At 48.8% G+C, this 9,168-nt stretch overlaps 2 protein-coding genes across 2 annotated transcripts in view; both read left to right on the top strand.

Annotated features, from left to right (window-relative positions):
- The window catches only part of SHPK (sedoheptulokinase), a 938,822-nt gene that overhangs the window by 46,836 nt on the left and 882,818 nt on the right, over positions 1-9,168 (top strand). The window lies entirely within an intron of this gene.
- LHX1 (LIM homeobox 1) overlaps positions 1-9,168 on the top strand; it is a 232,219-nt gene that overhangs the window by 795 nt on the left and 222,256 nt on the right. The window lies entirely within an intron of this gene.

Below are 9,168 nucleotides of genomic sequence, written 5' to 3'. Positions count from 1 at the left end.
TCTCTCTAGAATCCGCTAGGTCCTCCAGGGCAACTCGGTGATCAACGGTCCGACAGACACTGGACCCTAGACTGCATTGGAGGAGCTACAAAGCCTGTAGAGTATCCTCCTCTAGGGATCTCTAGGCCCGGCCGCAGACTCTGTGGGCAACGTCTGACAGACACTGACCAGAGAACGGCGCTGAGGAGCTACAAAGGCCTAGTAGAGTATTCCTCCGTCTAGAGTCCCTAGGTCCTCCAGGGCAACTCTGTGGTCACGTCGACAGACAAGAACACTGACCATAGAACTGCGGCTGGAGGAGCTACAAAGGCCTAGTAGAGTATTCCTCTAGGATCCCTAGGTCCTCCAGGGCAACTCTGTGGTCCAACTCGACAGACCTGACCATAGAACTCCTGGAGGAGCTACAAGGCCTAGTAGAGTGTCTCTCTAGGATCCCTAGGGTCCTCCAGGGCACTCCTGTGCAACTCCGACAGACACGGACCAAGAACTCGCTGGAGGAGCTACAAAGGCCTAGTAGAGTTTCTCTCAGGATCCCTAGGTCCCCAGGGCAACTCTGTGGCAACGTCGCAGACACTGACCATAGAACTGCGCGCTGGAGGAGCTACAAAGGCCTAGTAGAGTATTCTCTCTAGGATCCCTAGGTCCCCCAGGGCAACTCTGTGGTCAGTCCCAACAGACACTGACATAGAACTCGCTGGAGAGCTACAAAGGCCTAGTAGAGTATTCTCTCTAGGAATCTCTAGGTCCCCAGGGCAACTCTGGTCAACCACAGACACTGACCATAAACTGCGCCGGAGGAGCTACAAACGCCTAGTGAGTTCCCTCTAGCTCTTTCAGTGCAACTTTTGTTAAAGTTGACCACAGAGTTGCACCGGAAGCCCAGATATCCTAGAGAGAACTATTACAAACCCGTGAATAACCAAAGCCGCAATCAAAGCCGCACATATGGTGGATGAGTGTAATTGCATCAGCCCCTATGAATCTCATGGGCGATGCCAACGTTTCATGTCTGCCTACAGGAACATAGCCAGACACTCTTTAGTCTATCTAGTTATGTGTTGCTATGTTCCTGTACCAGATGTAAAATAATGTAATCTGCGCCTATGGACCTCAATGGGCCATGTCATCATTCATGTCTCCTTACGGGAACAGGCCAGACGCGTCTCCAATCCACCCCAAAACTCTATAGTAAGTCTACCACACATGAGCAGCCATTCTGACTTCTCCCTTCAAGCCCTGAAGACATCCATGACCAGAGGAAGGTCTGGGACGCCCCAAAGTCCCCCCAAAAGAGTTTTTCCATACGATCGAGCTGTCTAAGTCCCCCAGCCCAGCCGTCCCGATACGAAAGCAGGGTGCCGCTAATTAAAATCACAATTACCAATATCTGGGCGCTAATACACATCAATTCTTCGCCCGGGATCCATTTCCTCCTTTCACCTTGCCAACCCACCCCTAGTTCCTGCATCCTCCGTTCTTGTGCAAGCGTTTTTTCACCTTCGGGAAAGGAGCGTTGGTGCAAAAGGAAAGAGGGAAAGAAAAAAAGGAGGAGGGGGGGACCCAAACCAATAGCCGGGTTTTGTTTTTTATAATAGCTCCCCTAAAATAAGTCATCGGAGGTGTTAATAACCCCATTAAAAATCTATTAAAGCCGCTTCTTCTTCACAGGGGGGAAAAAAGTTGGGCCGACTCCTCTGAGCCAGGTGCTGTTTCCCTTCAGGGATACGGAGGCCTCATATAATATATATATTATATATATATATATATATATATATCCCTTTTACATTTGCGGCACGCTAATTAAAAACAGCTGGACTGCAGTTTTGGAATAATGTGCCGCGAGGTTTATCATCGGCAAGCATGGGGGACGCGGGCTTCGTTCCGCGTTCGCTTGCTCCTCGGATACACTTGAGTTAAAGGGTTTTGGGCAGGGCTTGCTAAAGGACAGTTGTTTTGTGGCAGCTTGGCATTTGCCAATTCTGGGACGAGGTAATTGGCCTAAATATAATATATATATATATATATATAGTTACAGTCATCGCTTCCCTGGGATCAGACTTCAGGAGGGTGCTTGTGACCTATAGCCAGCAGGCGCTTACAATGGGGTGACCTACAATCCTCCTTGCAAACCCTGAAAAATCCTATTTTCAATTATTATTGCTTAACCCAATGCCTTTGAAACTTTTCCAGCTGCCTCAAGAGTCCTTCCCCTTCGGATCGGCTTCCGATTCAAATGCGAGTTATCCTGACCTATCGAGCCTCATAGACTGACTCTGGTTGCATCTGCATGCCGAATGAATGCAGTTTGGGACCGTTTAGTTGCCTGGCTCCGTGCCGTGGAACCGTGGGATTGGTAATTTGGTGACCGCTTGGCCTTCTCTGTCAGAGAGCCCAGTGCCACGTCTCGCTGCTATCGTTGCCTTCGAATCATTTCCGACTTAGGTGACCCAAGGCAAACCATCATGGATGTTGGACTCCGGAGACCAGGGTTCGATTTCAGTTTGGCCATGAACCCCATTGGTGACTTGGACAAGGCGCACTCTCTCGGCCTCATAGATGAGCAGGGCCAACCCCTCTGAACAAATCTTGCCAAGGGAACACCATGATCGGTTTGCCTTCGGGTCGCCGTAAGTCGGAAACGACTTGAAGGCACGAAACAACAAGAGTTAGTGTAACAGAACAGTTACGGATTCGTAACTCTAGGTTGCAAATCGGTAATTGCAATATAGGATTAAAATTGTTAACTAATGGTTTAACGCAACATCACTTTCTCATGGAAGTTGATCAGTCTGATTCTCCCGTCCAGCTTCTCCCAGGTGCAAAAATACAACCTGCCGATTCACGAATCCGGAAGGAGGGTCTTCCCTGCTTCCAACCACTTCCCCCACCGTTATAATCTTCCGCCGGTGTCTATCATAGATAAACCAAACACACACACACACACACACACTGACCGAGACGTGTTTATTGCCTGCTCGGCTCCCATCAAACCCGGGAAGACAAGAGGAATTTGACAGGTAATTAAAAATCACAGCAGGCAATACATCTGGATTTGGGGGGGAATGCCCGAGATGAGGGTTAATCAATAAAGCCCTAATGGGTATGGTATGAATGGCACTTCATCCATTATTAGGGGCCGGATAAAAGACGACTTACCCGGCTTGATATATCGGCCCTTTCACTCGCGCCCCGTGCCAAATCCGCCCAATCCACAATGACTAAAGATCTCTTGCAGGGAGCAAGAAAGCAAGAGAACTTACACAACTAGATACTCCGGCACATATTGATACGGGATCCGATCGGCTTGGAAACGTTTCGCTGGCGCAAAAGGATTTGTCCAGACCTTCAATAAAGGGGCCTGGACTTGCTTGACTTTTCTATGCCTTGATGACCGGTGGCACGGGCTTCAAATCCAGTTGGTTAATCCCAAATCAATGTCGTTGTTGTGGCCTTCAAGTTGTGCAAATTTATGGCGCACCCATGGAGTTTTCTTGGCAAGGTTGTTCGAGGACAAATCCGCCTTCCTCTGAAGCTGAGACAGGGGACTTGGCCAAGGATTCCCAGTGGGTTTCCATAGGCAAACAAGGGATTTGAACCCTGGTCTCCACCCAACACGATGCCATGCTGGCTCCCTTGTTTGTTCTTGTCGTGTGCCTTCAAGTCATTCCCATTCTACGGTGAGCCGATCATGGACAAGATTTCTTCAGAGAGGTTTGCATTGCTTTCCCCTGAGGCTGAGAGAGTGGACTTCCCCAAGATCAGTGGTTTTATTAGGCAAGCTGGGAATCAAATTATTTTGTGCGTGAACCAAAGTTTGTGAATGCTGAACCATCATACAACAATCATAGAGTTGGAAGAGACCGCAAGGGCCATCCAGTCCAACCCCTTTATTCTGCCATGCAGGAACTCTTCGTCAAAGCATCTCCATTGACAAATGCCATCCACCTCTGCTTAAAGACGTTCAAGGAAGGAGACTCCAGGGGAATATATCCACTGTCGAACAGCCCTTACTCTCAAGAAGTTCCTCCTAATGTGAGCTGGAGCTTGCACCATTGCTCCATGTCTCCTATTTTCTGGAGCAGCAAAACAAGCTTGCTCCCTCTTCCTCAATATGGCATCCCTTCAAGTATTTAAACAGGGCTATCATATACACCTTAACCTTCTCTTCCCAGGCTAAACATCCCCAGCTCCCTAAGTCCTTCCTCATGGACTGGTTTCCAGACCCTTCACCATTTTAGTGTCCTCCTTTGGACACATGGCCCAGTTTCTCAATGTCCTTTTTTAATTGTGGTGCCCGAAACTGAACACAATTATTCCAGATGGGGCCTGACCAGAGCAGAATACAGAAAGCAAAAGTGTCCCTATTGAACATCCTGTGGACAATTTTGGAGGACATTTTTGGTGGGTTTTTTTGGGCGATGGGGCCATGTTTCGGAAGAGTTTTTTCCTGACGTTCGCCAGCATCTTCGGAGAAAGCAAACCGCAGATGCTGGCGAAGCGTCAGGAACAACCCTTTCCAGACATGGCCACATAACCCCAAAAAAACTAGGGTACCAGCCATGAAAGCCTTCGGCTTCATATTTTGGAGTAGTTTGGGTTCGGATTTCCGGATAAGGAGACCCAACTGTAGCAGCACCCACGGACCATGGCTAACCAACTGCACCTGACTACTATGGCCACCGTCTCCTTCTCGCTGCGGATTGTTCCTTGTCGTCAAAGGGATCGACGCGGCGGCTCCCCTTGTCCTTTCGCTCCGAGTCGGCCTCCAAAGCTCCCCATCCATGGAGGTAACCAAGGATCCTTGAGGCACAACCTGTTTAACCTCCACCCACCATGTTCAAGAGAGAGAGAAGAATCTACCCGGACTGCTAATGCTGCTCCGAACGGCGTTCCGTGTTATTACGCCGAAAAACCCGTTCAAAATTTCACACAATTTCCTTCACAGCAGTGTCTACAATAATGCTAGCAGCCAATATGTTTCTATAATTGGTTCTGGAGTAGGGCAGAGGCCAAAGCAATATCCGCCTCTTTCCCTTGTTTGCGCCCGGTGGAAAGCTTGACAGGGCGGTGCGTAATTGGAAGCGAGTGGCCTCCTATCCCCCCCCGACTTTAAATTAATATTTTCCTGTTCTGATTTATTTCGCCCGGTAACAGTGACACAAAGACAGGGCGTGTCAAGCGCTAAGTAATCTTCGGCAGCCTGCTTAGGCGGGGACTTTCTATTCATCCGTAATATAGTGACTGTATATCATCCCTCTCCCGGCGCACAATTACTGTCAAGCAGGCAGATGCATTTAACTTGGTCTATATCAAGCCCCAGATGAAGGAGAAGGGGCAGAAGGAAGGGGAAAGGCCCCCCAAATTCTCCGTGATGGACGCACGGATCTCAGAATTATACGTCTGCGACCCATGGCGCCCGTTGTAATTTGCGGCCCAAATTGTGCGAGAATTATTTTCTGGGTCGGGGGGGGGAACACTCCGGTGGTGAATATGTCCGCCTTCCCTCCTGCTCTCCATTCAGTATTACTTCCACTCTACTAGGCCTTTGTAGCTCCTCCAATGCAGTTCTAGGGTCAGTGTCTGTCGGACGTTGATCACAGAGTTGCCCTGGAGGACATAGAGATTCCTAGAGAGAATACTCTACTAGGCCTTTGTAGCTCCTCCAGTGAGTTCTATGGTCAGTGTCTGTCGGATGTTGACTACAGAGTTGCCCTGGAGGACCTAGAGATTCCTAGAGAGGTGTCCGCTCAGATAAAAACATGGTGTTTTTCTTATTTGCGGTTATTCCATATTCACAGGGCCCCTAACCCTAGCGAATGTGGAGGTATTTTATGTCTGGCTATGGGAATTGTCTTAGCAACAGAAAAGTAACTTCTCTTGAGATCCAGGTGCAATGTCCTATGCAAAGCTTGCTTCTTCTTCTTCCTTAGGCAGAGAATGCTGAATTTCTCAAAGAGTGTCACTGTGTTGTTACAAATGAGATGCTACATAGGTAAAACTTGCTGAATTATAGTCCAATAAAAGAGTCACTCAAGTCCGTTGAGTACACTTAACTAAGCATTTTTAATTTGGGCTGCGTCTGGACTGCAGAATTAATGCTGTTTGACGCCGCTTCAACTTCCACGGCTCCATCCTATGGTATTCTGGGATCTGTAGTTGTGCGAGACATCGTGCCTTCTCTGGTACCACAGCAAACTACAAGTCCCAGGAGCCTATAGGATGGAGCCGTGGCAGTTGCAGTGGTGCCAAGCTGCATTATTATTGCAGTGCGGATGCAATCCTAAGTAGCTGATACAGGATCCTGACCATGATGGTGACGATGAGGATGGTGATATCTCACCGAAGGTTCAGGAGGTGCTTCATTGCTGTCCTAGCATGCCATGATCGATACCCTTGCTCTGAATGTTGCTTTTTATTCCTTTTGAGAGAGGTGAAGGGTTGGAAAGGAGGCTAGGAAGAGGCTCCATCTCTCTGGTCCAGCAGTATCTTTTAATTGCAAATGGTGTGACTTTTTACAGCCGGGGAAGGCGGCTGTCAAGCGAGTGAAAAAGGGAGCCAGGGGGGAGAGATGGAGAGCTTGTCACCGTGGTCATCGGAGGCGAAGAATAAGTCGTAAATGATCCGGGGGTCAAAGGACATCTATAGAACGATAGCGGCTGGACTCCCAGAAGCCTCAGGGAAAGACCTTGATGGCTCCCCTCCTCTTGAGATGGCTTAACTCTTCTGGGCTCAGTGGGGATGGGACCTTCTTTCGGCTCCACCGCCGTGGCCTCTCTCCGTATGCGATCTCACCTCTGGGTGTGTTTTGGGGATTAGGGTTTATCCAGTAGCAGGCCAACATAGCAAGACTCCTCCAGATGTGTGTGTATGTGTATGTCTGTGCATGCCTGCCTGCACAGTGTAGAAAGCTGATAGGACCAACTCACTTGAGATGCGGTGATGGAGAGGATGTCTATGGATACAGCGGACTGTCACATAAACAGACCGATGGAGCCTAGCTCAGCCATGACACTCACTGAGTGACTTTGGGCAATTCACACTCTCTCAGCCTCAGGGGGAGGCCATGGCAAACCTCCTCTGAACAACCCTTGCCAAGAAAACCCCATGAACAATTCACCTTGGGGGTCGCCTTAACTCAGAAATGACTTGAAGACGCACAACACTTCTATTCTGCTTTGGTCAGGACCTACCTGAAATGCTGTGTCCAGTTCTGGGCACCGCAATTCAAAAAGGATGTGGAGAAACTGGAGCCATGTGTCCAAAGGAGAGTCACCAAAATGGTGAAGGGCTTGGAAACCATGCCTTATGAGGAGCGACTTAGGGACCTGGGTATATTTATCCTAGAGAAGAGACGGTTAAGAGGCAATGTGATGGCTCTGTTTAAGTATTTGAAGGGGTGTCACGCTGAAGATGGAGCAAGCTTGTTTTCTGCTGCTCCAGAGACTAGGACCCGGAACAATGGATGCATGCTACAAGAAAAGAGATCCCACCACAACATTAGGAGGAACGTCTTGGCACTAAGAACCGTTCGGCAGTGAAATATACTATCTTGGAAACTGATGCAGTCTTCTTCTTTGGAGGTCTTTAAACAGAGGCTGGATGGCCATCTGTCACGGGTGCTTTGATGGTGAGTTCCTGCACGGCAGAATGGGGTTGGACTGGATGGCCCTTGGGGTCCATTCCAACTGTATGATTCTATGAATGACTAAACTGAGACTGTCTTCCCTTCCATTCTTCCTCCTCTTCTCCTCCTCTTCTTCTTCTCCTCCTCCTATTCTCCTTCCTCTCCTCTTCCTTTCCGCCTTGCTCTGAGCTACGTTTCCCCAAGTGCCCCCACCTTGCTCCCTGGCACTTGAATCCTCACCCTATCTCCACTTCATCAGCCGTCGGAGAGTTGAGTCTTTTCCCCCTGATGATTGTCGCATGACTCCCGGTGTCAGGGAAGTACTTACCCTGCGATTTCACTTCTAATCACTGATCTGCTATCGGCGCCGGCCGCCCATGGAACGGTTCAAATTGTAATTATAGGAAGCTCATCGGTTGCCGTCCACAAAGCCAGCGTTGCCTTTGAAGGAGAACTAAGATTGCAGCGGCGTTAGTGAGCCGGGTCTCTCTTTCTCCCCCTGCCACCTCCGTCCCTCCGCAAGCATAAGACCCATACCAGTGGCTCACGAGTTACTTTAGAGAGATTAAAGTGCTCCGACGTTTTGGTGTCCGGCAAACCCTGGCTTGGTTTGTGCTACCTTTGCCAAGATGATCAGTTTGGCGTTTTCATTCCAGAGCCCTAGATTTGACTCACAACCGTCATAACAGATACTGTATAGTCAAAGGCAAAGCCATGCCAGGTCTGGAAAACCCAATATGCAAAGGGATCTTGTAACAACATTGAGACCCACTGAAAGAGATAAGTTGGGAGCATGAGCTTTCTGTAGACTTGAGTCTACTTTTTCAGATGCATTTGATGGAGTGGAAAGTCCAAAGATGGACCTATATAGCAATCTGGGTGTCCATAGAAATGCAAAACTTTGTGAGTGTGGAGATGCTTGAGTTTTAACTATGGTCTTTAGGAGACAAAGGCAGGAAGAAGGCTATTGCTGAAAGCCAAGGAGAGTCGATCACAATATGAATGTGGGTTTTCCAGGCTATGTGGCCATGTTCTCAAATATGAATGAGTATTGGGATGTCGTGTGGGGACCAAAAGAAGATGCAATGGCCAGGAGGCTCATGTTATGATGTTAACTAGTGTTATAATGCTACCAACTTCTCTGTTTCAGTTACCCTCGAAGGTGCTGCAAGAACCCTTTGCATAACAGGTCGATCCAGGGATTCCCAAACTTTGCTCCATCAAGGGTTTTGAACTTGGGTTCCCTGAAGCCCCCAGCCAGCTTGGTCAGTGGGATTCTGGGAGCTGAAGTCCAAAACATCTGACGTTTGGGGGTTATTGAGATAGATGATAAAGGAGGCCTTCCTCACCACCAAGTGGAAATGAGGCTGAAAGAGATCTGTTGGGATCTTGGGATCAAGGCACAGTGGTGGCAATCTGTCACACCGTCGGGAGAGAATGATGGTGGAGATCTTGAACAATATGCATGGAATATAACAAAGGACATCTTTACCATGCGGAAGGAGCAACCCCCCAAAACTCTGCATGCGCATCTTTGGTACATT

The sequence above is a fragment of the Sceloporus undulatus genome, chromosome 11 (assembly GCF_019175285.1).
Source record: "Sceloporus undulatus isolate JIND9_A2432 ecotype Alabama chromosome 11, SceUnd_v1.1, whole genome shotgun sequence".
Taxonomy (NCBI): domain Eukaryota; kingdom Metazoa; phylum Chordata; class Lepidosauria; order Squamata; family Phrynosomatidae; genus Sceloporus; species Sceloporus undulatus.
Note: the sequence above shows the minus strand (reverse complement) of the source record. Positions and strands in the feature narration are given on the sequence as shown.